The sequence below is a fragment of the Narcine bancroftii genome, chromosome 7 (assembly GCF_036971445.1).
Source record: "Narcine bancroftii isolate sNarBan1 chromosome 7, sNarBan1.hap1, whole genome shotgun sequence".
NCBI lineage: Eukaryota > Metazoa > Chordata > Chondrichthyes > Torpediniformes > Narcinidae > Narcine > Narcine bancroftii.
In genome coordinates this window covers 177,635,888-177,649,096 of record NC_091475.1, presented here as the reverse complement: position 1 = coordinate 177,649,096, position 13,209 = coordinate 177,635,888, and the positions used below count along the sequence as shown (strand labels likewise).

Sequence of the window (13,209 nt, the reverse complement as noted above, 5' to 3'; positions counted from 1 at the left end):
GAGGATATCTACAAGAGGTGGTGTCTTAAGAAAGCTGCCTCTCTCCTTAAGGACCCTCACAACCCAGGCCACACCCTTTTCACACCACTACCATCAGAAAGGAGGTAAAGCAGCCTGAAGACAATGCCCAGCTTCTTCTCCTTGGCCATCAGATTTCCAAACAGACAATGAACCACAGACATTGTCTTACTTTTTCTTCTTTTGCACTAATATTTGCACCTGTGATGCTGCCACAAAACAACAAATTTCATGACATGTTCATGACAATAAATTTTGATTCTGATATAGATGTTTCAAAAGGGATAGGGAGTGAGGTGAAAGAGCATTGGTAATCCCGGGATGGTATCACAGCTGTGGAAAGGAAGGTATCATCTACTGAATCGTGTGGGTGGGAAGTTAGAAACAGGAAGGGAGCAATCACTCTATAGGTCCCCAAATAGCCACTGAGCAACAGGCAAGTAGGCAGATTTTGGGAAGGTGCAAAAACAGCAGAGTTGTCATCAATGGGAGACTTCAACTTCCTGAATATTGACTGTCACCTTTTTAATGCAAAAGCTTCTGGTGTGGCAGAATTCATCAGGTGTGTATAAGAAGGATTCCTGACCCAGTATGTGGACAAGCCAATGAGAAGAGAGGCCACACTAGATACAATACTGGTGAATGAACCTGGGCAGGTGACAGATCTCTTGGTGGGTGAGCAGAGGATATACCAGGATGTTGTCTGGATTGGACAACAGTCATATGAGGAAAGGTTGAGCTTTTCTCTTTTGAGTGATGACTTGATAGAGGTCTATAAAATTATGAGTGGACAGCCAGCACCTTTTTCTCAGGTGACAATAGCAAATAGGAGAGGACATCTGTGACAGCACTACCCTCTACCTAGTTGGATGGCACACCAGTTGCCAATCGAGGTTTGGATCCACCCCACCCATTAGTACATACCTGCTGTTGGTCCCATGTAAATTGACTGAACTCTCCAGCCTGCCTGTACTTGGCCTTGGGCCATTGACTGATGTAATTGGATTAACCCTCCTGGCACTGAACCATTGGTTCCTGCTAACAACCTGGGCAGGACCTCCAGCACTATAAAGGTGCCATGTGTTCTTTTCCTCTCTCTTTTGCCATCTTTGAGGGACCACCCTGCTTCACTCCAGGCTGAGGAATGTGGAAGAGCACTGGAGAAACTGTTGGTGAGTTGTGAACTAAATAGGGTTGGGAGCATTGATTATTGTCCCTAAATAGCATAGAGCCATGTCTGAACAGTCAAAGGGTGGTAGACATTGTATTGACTTTTCCCTTGGTTGTTTGTGTGTGTATGCAGTTTGTCCCCACATTCATTATTAGTTGCCTGCATGTGTTTAGTCGCTTACTGACTTTTTCCCACAATTGCTAATAAACTGTATGGGTTGTTCAGTACTGACCTGGCATTTTTCCCATGATCTCTAATAAACTGAACGCATTGTTTCACTGCCACTACCTTTTTCCCCACGTCTGCTGTAGAGTGTGTGTGTGTGTGTGTGTGTGTGTGTGTTCCCATTTTCCCACACTTGCCTTCTGTAAATAAAATCCTTCACTACAAAAAAACTGTGTTCAGAGTCCTTGCCTTTGAGATCTACCAAACCTGTTCCCTCACTCACAACAACATCCTTTTAAGATGAGTGGAAGGAAGATCATTTTTTATACTCAGAGATTGGTGGGTGCCTGGAACGCTTTCCTGGTGGTGCTTGTGGAAGCTGGTACAATGGGGACATTTAAAAGTCTCTTAGATAGGCACGTGGATTCAAGAAAAATAGAGGGATATGGGTGAGAGATAGAGAAGGATTAGATTATTGTGGAGTAGGTTCACACACATCCTGGGTAAAGGTCTTGTTCTGTGCTGTAATGTTCTACAGTATGCTCTATGACTGTGATCAAAACAGATTGATATATTGAATATCAAAGAGATTAAGGCATGTGACATTACCACAGTGATACCACAGCAAATTCCATACAAATTTCTCACCCTCATCTACTAAAGAATCAGAATAACTCGTTTAAAATTTGACCTTTTCCAGAAAGCAGGATTAGATTGTTAAATTTGAAATGCAAATCAAATATTATTTATCCTCGTAACATCTCTACATTCCTTATACATCAAATTACTGACCTCCAGTTATTTCCAATTAATTGAAATAATTTGATATTATTCATATCTTATACAATCACAAAAGAGATCTGATAATGTTCCAGTTAAAACAATCTTGGAGATCAAGGGAATTGAAAAGCTGATAGTTTGAACGATTAATATAGCCAGGGCAGTCTAACTATAGTGAGAAGTTTCCTGCTACAAAGACATGATTTAGTTTGTTTTTACATGCTTTTCAAATTACTTTCTCTTATTTCCACATAAATCTATGCCAAATGGGACTTCATGACTGTTTTTCCATTCGTTCTTGGACTTGTACGTCATTGGTAATGCTGGCATTTATTAGATTATTGTTCCTGCACTGTCAATCACATTGATGGGTCTGGAGCTTCATTCCCCCCCCCCTCCCCCACCAACCCCGCCAATGATTTTTCTCCTTCTCTTCCTTTAATCATTCTGAAAAAAAATGGATATAGGTTCACAAATACTAATTAACACAACATTGTAGCTAAAACACCAGAAAATTTGACAAAAGCAGCAAGTATAAAAATACTAATGAAAACAACAGCGTGCATGTGATTCAAAGCATCTTTGTGACAGCTCTGACTGGAGCGCATCAGAAGGTTCAAAAAGTAAATTAGCATAGAGTTTTAGCCTTGTAGGTATATTGATACAATTAAGCTAGGCTTACAAAAAATGCTTTTGTTGTTATAATTAACTACAGGGATATTTTTCTAAAAAAAATAATAAACTTATGCTGAAACACTGCACAAAAATTTTACAATCATTTTAGTGTCACCCAGTGCAGTTCACATCCCCTGCACCCACCGAGTGATCCCAGTGCCCTGTGTTTTGGTTTCTTTCCATATTTAGAAGAAATACAAGTTGAGTATTCAGCCACTGTACTGTAGATTTGATTTGGTTTGACCAATATCCTATAATTGCTCCAAATAGAAATTTCAGGATAGAAGGGGGTCAATTTAAAACACGTGGGAACATTTCTTTAATCAAATGGTCTTGAGTCTGTGGACAGGCACCTGTGGAAGCAAGATCATTGGGTGTATTTAAGGCAGAGAATGACAGGGATTTCCTTAGTCAAGGATTTCGGGGAGAAAGCTGGGGAGGGGGGCTGAGTGGGAGGATGGATCAGCTCATGATAGAATGGTAGATCAGACTCAATGAGCCACTGGGCCTACTTCTCCACCTATCTCTTGAAATCTTGTTAGAAATTAATGAAAATATGGTTACCTTTCCTAGTTTCTTGCAGTACTTGCACACCAGCTGATGCAAATCATACAGTAGGATAACCAAATCCCTCTTGATCTTGTTTGTACAACAATCCAACAGTTTCACCTTTACCATAACTGTGACTAGCTTCTTTAGTTAAAATTCTATTTTATTTAATTCCCAGCTGTCATGGTGGGATTTACTGCCTTTGGATCAATGGTCTGGAAATCTGGCTGTCAGTTCAATAACTTAACCACTCCATCACTGTACCTCATTGCAATTCAATTTCAGTGACAAATTAACATGTATATTTGAAAAACCTGTGATCACTGTTCAAATAGTTGATGCATATTTAATATCATGTTCAATAGCATGGACAAATGCAAAAAGGAAAGAAGCAGACTACAATAGTCTCTTTTACTCCCGTGCATTTTGCTTCCAGGAGATGGAGGCGGGGGAAGGTGATGGGAATGTGGAAACAATAAAGTGGGATTAGTAGAAGATTAATGAAGGAAGGTGCATGAAGGTTAGCACAGACTTGATGCTGTATGACTACGTCTCCTAAGAAATAAATGACCAAACTTGACGACCGCTTATACCAATGTGGCTGACAGGTAGATGCAACATCTAGTAATTGAGATAGTGCTGAATTAACTAATTATCCAAAACATTCTGAAGTAAGTTAAAATGAAAGAAATGAGAGATCATTTGAAAATTTATCATCACATTTCAAGTTGTTGAATAATGGATCTGCAAAACCTTAATTAATAGTAATTGGGATGAAAACTGCATCTCCTGTAATGTTGAGAAAGAATGAAAAAAAAAACAGGATTAATGGAAAGATATTAAAGGTGTTGCTGGTACAACACAGAAGGTGATTTTTCAACCTTTGTAACTTTACTGGTTGACCACATACTTACTTTTATTGTTTGTTGCAGTGGCAAGCATTGCAAAAAAGTAAGAAAATTGCCCTCTAGCTACATATTTAAATGACATCTGAGATACTTGGTGCTGTCCCTTAGCTTGCAATAAGAATATGAATAGTTACTTAGCACATGGATGGGACTGCTTTATGTGTGCATGAATCATAGATCTATATTCAATGGCAATTTTGCTTTCTCATTGTAGACAGCTACTGTTCCGGTGGGAGCGCACTGGCTTTCTTCCCAGAAATATCTATCAATTAGCCAATCAAAAAGTAAATGTATGCAAAAAAGCATCAACGGTTCCTGTAAAACCTTTCTCTTCACCTGGGCTGCTGCCAATTTTCACATCTGTCATCTGATTCTTTTGAGGTCCAAATTATTTTTGATGGCTGTATTTAAAATTTCGCCAAAATTTAAAAATATGCTGGCATGTTTTTTTTCAAATCCCCTATCTCATATCAGAAAGGAACATTCCAAGTTATTCTGCAAAATAAGCAATTCCTTGCATACATTGGGATTAGTTAGGTTTTAGGGTGAAAGAAGCTTGCACATGGTTTTCCCCCCACTATGGTCCCTAGTGGAAGAGCTGCAAGTGTTTCTTCTGCCTGCTTGCTCTCCATCATCCTGCTCAACCATTTTGATATTGTCTATGGGGATGTTCCTAGTGAGATTACAAGTTTAACAGTTGTGTCTTTTGTATGTCTGCAGCAACTGTATACGTGCCCTCAGATATCATATACAAATAATATGGACTCTAAGGAAGGTTGACTGCCACACTTGCACATTGCTAACCAGCTCCCTCCCACATTCCAAAATGGAGGATTGACGAAGTTCAGCGCAGCTTCCAAATCCTCTAGCATTGCAGTAAGAAAAAGAAATAAAAATATAATACTTTCTGGATAGTGAAAGATTAGCTAACTGTTCTGATCATAAAATATACTAATCAGTAGAACATATGTTAATTTAGGAGTGCTGACTCCTTGTCGTCAAATAGTCATTGATGACTTCAAAGCAGAAGCCAGTAAAATGTGTTAATTAATAGGTAGATAGAACTATGGATAGATTATATTTAGTTAGAGAGACAGTTACATGAAACTGAAACCTTTAATGCAGTTAGTGAGCGATGTTTGCTCACTGGCTGCCTGTGAAGCAAGGCACAGAATGATTGATGAAGAGACCAATTATATGGGTTTTCTCTGTGTTGTAATGTGGTCTAGTAACTTTTCATTAGTTTGTTGTATATTCCATCATGTTTGTCACTCTACTCATGAGAGTTTGATGTTAGACAACATTTTAAAAGTTGAGACCAAATATATATGGGAAACCACAGGAATGAGGTCACCAACTATCACAAAGAATTTCAACCCCAAAACTCAATGTCTGGCAATGTCTAGAAAGTACCCATACCTCTGTCAAGATGCTGCTTGTTTTTGAGAAAAAATCTAAAATGTGAGAAAATGATGCCCTAACTATTTCAGGTTTTTCTGTTACTTCCATTCACAGTGCTGCATTCTGGGGCAGAATAATGGCAAATCATTTTAATAACCAAAAAAGACCTTGTAATTAGAAACAAAGAGAAAATTCAGATGGATCAATCTCATCTCAAAAAGCAGCAGGTCTCAAGGTTCCTACTGTGCAGCAGTACGATCATTTAGGCTTAGCCTTGTCACCAGTGATAATGGAGACCAGGTGGATAGGATGAGGAAGATGAGGAGGAAATGTAAGAGACAAACCAAGAGAAAGATGAGGAAATATTTTCATACCTCAAAGACACTGAACTCAACGGATGACACTTTCAATAAATATTCCCTATTCCCCATTCCAAATTAGGTTGAGCCATTCTTCCCAGTTGCTAACAACCACAATGAGGACTTGAACAGTGACAAAGTAAATGCCAGCAAGAAGTGAACAATACAAACTTACCTGTGTGTGGCAATTATCAACCTCTTGCATTCTCATGCCACGTTGTCTGTCTTTCACACACCTTAGACTCCCTCATCTACCTTATTGACCATAGCTGACTGGTGTAAGACTGCAGATGGCTTAGAGATTGTTGGCAAATATCCCAATGATAAAGATACTATCAGAGTGGCAAGATCACAAATTCTCTCACCTTGAGAAGGAATAGAAGACTCATCAAGGGAATAAATATAAAAAGTATAGGAATTGATAATACATCCAACTCTTAGTATATTTAAGGATCTTTCATTTAAGAGTTGCTGATTACCAGACTCAGAAAAAGGAAATACAAAGCTTTTTTTTAGACTTACAGCATGGTAGCAGGCTCTTCCGGCCCCTGAGCCCGTGCCCTCTAAATACACCAATTAACACACAAGTCCCATACATTTTGAAGGATGGGAGAAAACCAGGGCACCCAGAGGAAACCCATACAGACACAGGGTAAAGGTACAAACTCCTTATAGACAGCGCTGGATTTGAACCCAAGTTGCTACATTGTAATTGCATTGGTCCCTCTATTCAAAGGTAAGGGAGGATATGGCATAAGGTCCAATTACCATTTTCCCATCCTCTTTGACGATTTATATGATGTCGTATGTGAAGTAGGCTGTTGAATGAGACCATTCTTCAAAAGGGAAAAGGAAAAGACTAAAAGCAGCTAAGCCATTCATCTTAATGAGAATTGTTGGATATTAGCAAAGATTTATTTAGAGACAATCCACCTGGCAATTTTTTTCAAAAGGTACCACAGAGGTTTGAAAAGGGTGGCATTTTCGATGTAGACTGCAAGGCATTTGACAAAGTCCCAGGCTGCATTAATCTAGAACACGAAAGCCCGAAGAGGAGTCACATGATGGAGTAGTGGCTGGTAGGGAAAACCAGCCCTCTCCAGGAAAATAGGAAAAAAAGTTAAGAAAAAGCAAAGCATAACAAAAATAGAGTACAAGAAATAGAAGATAAAGATACAGAGAAGAGAAAGAAGATGGCTTCCAAGAAGGAGAAAGTAAGAACAACTGGAAAAAAAGTAAAAAAAAAAGTCACCAGAGAAGAAAGAAGGAGGCTTTACCTGGAGGAAGGAACAGGACGCTGTGGTGACGAGGAGCACCCAACCCTCGAGGTCAGTGCCTGCCCTACAGAGTCATGACCCACCAGCCGGTACACTACAAAAATGGCTCTCAGAGCCAAACAAAAGTGCGCAACTGCGCAATCAGAGGAGAAAGAGGACATCGGCAGGAGGGGGGCTGAGGAGAGGAGTGGGCTGTTACAGACCGAGCAGCTGAGAGATGCCCGACACCAGGGCTCTCAGCTGGAGGATAAGGAAGACAGCAGAAGAGGATGCAATGAAACAGACATGGAAGACAGACGGAGGGAAGATCAACAAGAAGGCCAACGTCAGGAAGCACAACAGATGAGCAGCCCAGGAGGGGAGGACCAGCAACAAGAGGGCCAGCAGGGAGAGGCCCGACAAAGAGATATAAGCAGCTCATCAGGAAAAACAGAAGAGACACAGACACAAAGAAGAGAAAAAGAAGACACAAACACAGATACAGACATAGAAGAGGAGGAAGAAGAAGACCATGATCTTCACAGAGAAATAGAAGGTAAAACTGATTGACAAAGAGAAATAAAAGGTAAAACTGATGAACAGAATATAGATAAAGTCTTTTTTGAAGAACAAATGAGATCACTAAAAGAATGGTTGTCATTAGAGTTTAATGCAGTTAAAAGGAAAATTAAAAGAACAGAAGATAAAATGCAAAGGTTAGAACAGGTAATGACAGATATAGGGAAAAGAGTAGAGAATGTGGACGAGCGGAAACTGCTGTAGAAATGAAAATGAATGACTTAAGAGAAAAATTGGAAGAAAGTGACAAAAAAATTAAAGAGACACGAATTGTTAACTCAGAAAATTGATATGTTGGAAAATTATAGTAGGCGAAACAACATAAAAAAAGTGGGCCTGAAGAAGGCATAGACATGAAGGAATTTATAAAAGGATGGATCCCAAAGGTCCTGGGAATGACGAAATGCAGGAAGAAATGGAAATAGAAAGGGCACACAGAGCATTAGCTCCGAAACCACAGGCACATCAAAAACCAAGATTCATCTTAGTAAAATTTTTGAGATACTCAACAAGAGAAAATATACGGGAACAGGCAAGGAATAAAATTAGAGAAGATAATAAACCATTGGAATACATGGGTCAAAAAATATTTTTTTACCCAGACATAAGTTTTGAACTCTTAAAGAGGAGGAAGGAATTTAATACACCAAAATCAACTTTATGGAAAAAAGGTTACAAATTCATATTAAGACATCCAGCCGTGCTTAAAATATTTATACCCGGGGAGCAAAACAGACTGTTCTCGGATCCAGAGAAAGCACAAGAATTCGCTGAACGTTTGCAGGACAGGAGAAGAAATGAAGAGATGTAACAAGAATGAAGAACGGCGATTAAAGTATAAATAAAGATGTAAAAACAATTATTATGTAAAGAACTAAAGAGGGAAAAGAGAAGGGAAGGAAGGGAGTAAGGGGGAAAAAGAGAGAGAGCTTTGTTATATGTGTTAAAAAAATAGTGTTTTCTGGAGAGGGCTGGGTGGAGGGGAAATAACCGTCACTGCAAAATCAGTTGACACTGCGAACAAGATCGCAACTCAAATGAAAAGGGGAGTTGTGGTTGCCCGGCAAGGGGTATGGGGCAACTCAGAGAAGGGGAAACTTTTGGGGTTAAGGTATTAGTGGATGTGGGAACTGCAGGGGTACTTTATGTCTTAAATGTGTTCTTGTACATTAAGTGTAATAAGAGAAAACTAAGAGATGAAAATGGGGAAAAGGGGGATGGAGGTGGCAAAGAGGTGGAAAAGAGGTGTATGCAAGATATAAGATGGCCATGTTGAACTATATGACTATAAACATTAATGGAATACATAACCAAATTAAAAGGAAGAGGCTACTAAATTTATTGAAGAAGGAAAAAATAGATATAGCATTTGTGCAGGAAATGCATCTAACTGAAGCGGAACATAACAAACTAAAGAGAGACTGGGTAGGACATCTAACAGCAGCATCCTATAATTCAAAAGCTAGAGGTGTAGTCATACTAGTTAACAAAAATGTACCAATCAAAATAGAGGAAGAAATAATAGATCTGGCAGGGAGGTATGCAATGATCTTCTTTCTTCTTTGGCTTGGCTTCGCGGACGAAGATTTATGGAGGGGGTAAAAAGTCCACGTCAGCTGCAGGCTCGTTTGTGGCTGACCAGTCCGATGCGGGACAGGCAGACACGATTGCAGCGGTTGCAAGGGAAAATTGGTTGGTTGGGGTTGGGTGTTGGGTTTTTCCTCCTTTGCCTTTTGTCAGTGAGGTGGGCTCTGCGGTCTTCTTCAAAGGAGGCTGCTGCCCGCCAAACTGTGAGGCGCCAAGATGCACGGTTTGAGGCGTTATCAGCCCACTGGCGGTGGTCAATGTGGCAGGCACCAAGAGATTTCTTTAGGCAGTCCTTGTACCTTTTCTTTGGTGCACCTCTGTCACGGTGGCCAGTGGAGAGCTCGCCATATAATACGATCTTGGGAAGGCGATGGTCCTCCATTCTGGAGACGTGACCCATCCAGCGCAGCTGGATCTTCAGCAGCGTGGACTCGATGCTGTCGACCTCTGCCATCTCGAGTACCTCGACGTTAGGGGTGTGAGCGCTCCAATGGATGTTGAGGATGGAGCGGAGACAACGCTGGTGGAAGCGTTCTAGGAGCCGTAGGTGGTGCCGGTAGAGGACCCATGATTCGGAGCCGAACAGGAGTGTGGGTATGACAACGGCTCTGTATACGCTTATCTTTGTGAGGTTTTTCAGTTGGTTGTTTTTCCAGACTCTTTTGTGTAGTCTTCCAAAGGCGCTATTTGCCTTGGCGAGTCTGTTGTCTATCTCATTGTCGATCCTTGCATCTGATGAAATGGTGCAGCCGAGATAGGTAAACTGGTTGACCGTTTTGAGTTTTGTGTGCCCGATGGAGATGTGGGGGGGCTGGTAGTCATGGTGGGGAGCTGGCTGATGGAGGACCTCAGTTTTCTTCAGGCTGACTTCCAGGCCAAACATTTTGGCAGTTTCCGCAAAGCAGGACGTCAAGCGCTGAAGAGCTGGCTCTGAATGGGCAACTAAAGCGGCATCATCTGCAAAGAGTAGTTCACGGACAAGTTTCTCTTGTGTCTTGGTGTGAGCTTGCAGGCGCCTCAGATTGAAGAGACTGCCATCCGTGCGGTACCGGATGTAAACAGCGTCTTCATTGTTGGGGTCTTTCATGGCTTGGTTCAGCATCATGCTGAAGAAGATTGAAAAGAGGGTTGGTGCGAGAACACAGCCTTGCTTCACGCCATTGTTAATGGAGAAGGGTTCAGAGAGCTCATTGCTGTATCTGACCCGACCTTGTTGGTTTTCGTGCAGTTGGATAATCATGTTGAGGAACTTTGGGGGACATCCGATGCGCTCTAGTATTTGCCAAAGCCCTTTCCTGCTCACGGTGTCGAAGGCTTTGGTGAGGTCAACAAAGGTGATGTAGAGTCCTTTGTTTTGTTCTCTACACTTTTCTTGGAGCTGTCTGAGGGCAAAGACCATGTCAGTGGTTCCTCTGTTAGCGCGAAAGCCGCACTGTGATTCTGGGAGAATATTCTCAGCGACACTAGGTATTATTCTAGTTAGTAGAATCCTAGCGAAGATTTTGCCTGCAATGGAGAGCAACGTGATTCCCCTGTAGTTTGAGCAGTCTGATTTCTCGCCTTTGTTTTTGTACAGGGTGATGATGGTGGCATCACGAAGATCCTGAGGCAGTTTACCTTGGTCCCAACAAAGCTTGAAAAACTCATGCAGTTTGGCATGCAGAGTTTTGCCGCCAGCCTTCCAGACTTCTGGGGGGATTCCATCCATACCTGCTGCTTTGCCACTTTTCAGTTGTTCGATTGCCTTATATGTCTCATCCAGGGTGGGAACCTCATCCAGCTCTAGCCTTAGGGGCTGTTGAGGGAGCTGGAGCAGGGCGGAATCTTGGACTGAGCGGTTGGTACTGAAAAGAGATTGGAAGTGTTCTGACCATCGGTTGAGGATGGAGATCTTGTCGCTGAGGAGGACTTTGCCGTCTGAGCTGCGCAGCGGGCTTTGGACTTGGGGTGAGGGGCCGTACACAGCCTTTAGAGCCTCGTAGAAACCCCTGAAGTCGCCAATGTCCGCGCTGAGCTGTGTTCGTTTGGCGAGGCTAGTCCACCACTCATTTTGGATCTCCCGGAGTTTGCGCTGAAGATGGCTGCATGCGCGACGGAAGGCTTGTTTCTTCTCTGGACAGGACGGCTTTGTAAGGTGAGCCTGGTGGGCAGCTCGCTTCTTTGCCAGCAGCTCCTGGATTTCCTGGCTGTTTTCGTCAAACCAGTCCTTGTTTTTCCTGGAGGAGAAGCCCAGTACCTCTTCAGTGGATTGCAGTATGGTAGTCTTCAACTGATCCCAGAAGGTTTCAGGGGACGGGTCCGTGAGGCGGGTTGCAACGTCGAGCTTTGCTTTGAGGTTTGCCTGGAAGTTTCCTCTCGCTTCGTCTGACTGCAGTTTTCCAACATTGAACCTCTTTCTGGGGGCTTTATTGTTCCTGGGCTTTGGCTTGAAGTGAAGGTTGAGCTTGCAGCGAACCAGCCGGTGGTCAGTGTGGCATTCCGCGCTAGGCATGACCCTGGTGTGGAGCACATCTTGTTTGTCACTTTCTCGCACCAGGATGTAGTCCAGGAGGTGCCAGTGTTTGGATCGGGGATGCATCCAGGTGGTCTTAAGGCTGTCCCTCTGCTGAAAAAGGGTGTTTGTAATGACAAGCCGCTGTTCTGCGCAGAGCTCCAACAGGAGGCGCCCATTGTCGTTGCACTTGCCGACGCCATGCTTGCCCAGGATTCCTGGCCAGGTTTCTGAGTCTTTGCCGACACGAGCGTTGAAGTCGCCCAGGATGACAACCTTGTCGGCTGTAGGGGTACGTTGGATGAGGTTGCGCAGGTCGGTGTAGAACTTGTTCTTTTCTGCTGGTTCCGCCTGGAGGGTTGGAGCATAGACACTGATGAGGGTGATGTGACGCTTGTTTTGAAGTGGGAGTCGCATGGACATGATTCGGTCCGAGAGGCCTGTCGGAAGGTTTTCGAGTTTGGAGGCAATGAAGCTCTTGACCATGAAGCCTACACCAGATAGGCGTCGTTCATCCGAAGGCTTGCCAGACCAGTAGAGTGTGTAGCCCGCGCCGCGTTCTTGGAAGCTGCCTACATCTGCCAGGCGGACTTCACTGAGAGCGGCTATGTCGATGTCAAGTCTGAAGAGTTCATGTGCAATGAGGGCAGACCGACGTTCAGGTCGATGGCTGTCAGTCTTATCTAGCATGGTTCTGATGTTCCAGCATGCTAGCTTGAGTTTGTGAGCATCTTTTGAGGGGGAGGACGTGGAGGGGGAGGACGTGGAGGGGGAGGACGTTGAGGGGGAGGACGTGGACCTGTCCTCGGGCCTGCGCAAAGGAGCTTTTAGGTGGAGTGCAGTGCGCGCAGTACTGGCCCCACCCTTTACACCCATGGTTCGTGTGCCGTGGCCAAGCAAGCTGGGACGTGGCAGCGAGGTCCTTGGGTCGTAGGTTTTATATCGGAGTGGCTTTCTCCTATGCAGGTTTCTTACCCGGGCTGGAGGGGCCTGCCTCCCCTCCTAGGTCGGTCCATACTGCCCGGACCGGGGCCTCCGTCTGCCTCACTCGACCGAGGCCGGGGCCGCCGTCTCCCCCTTGCTCCTGCCCGTATCGGGACCGCCGCCGTCTACCCTTCGCCCGGACCGGGGCCTGGGCCGCTGCTGCTCTCCCTGTGCCCGGACTGGGGCCGCCGCCTCCCACTCCCTGTCCGGACCGGGGCCTCCGTCTGCCTCACTCGACCGAGGCCGGGGCCGCCGCCTCCCCCTTGCTCCTGCCCGTATCGGGGCC

The 13,209-nt window shown here is 43.8% G+C and overlaps 1 protein-coding gene across 14 annotated transcripts in view; it reads right to left on the bottom strand.

Annotated features, from left to right (window-relative positions):
- The window catches only part of wasf3b (WASP family member 3b), a 246,852-nt gene that overhangs the window by 48,765 nt on the left and 184,878 nt on the right, over nucleotides 1-13,209 (bottom strand). Inside the window, exon 14 of one of the 14 annotated variants that reach the window (XR_011342256.1) lies at nucleotides 2,544-2,581. The exons of the other annotated variants lie outside the window; for them this stretch is intronic. The gene's annotated coding sequence lies outside the window, so the exon portion shown is untranslated. Of the gene's footprint in view, nucleotides 1-2,543; nucleotides 2,582-13,209 lie in introns of those variants that run through there. 14 annotated transcript variants of the gene reach the window in all.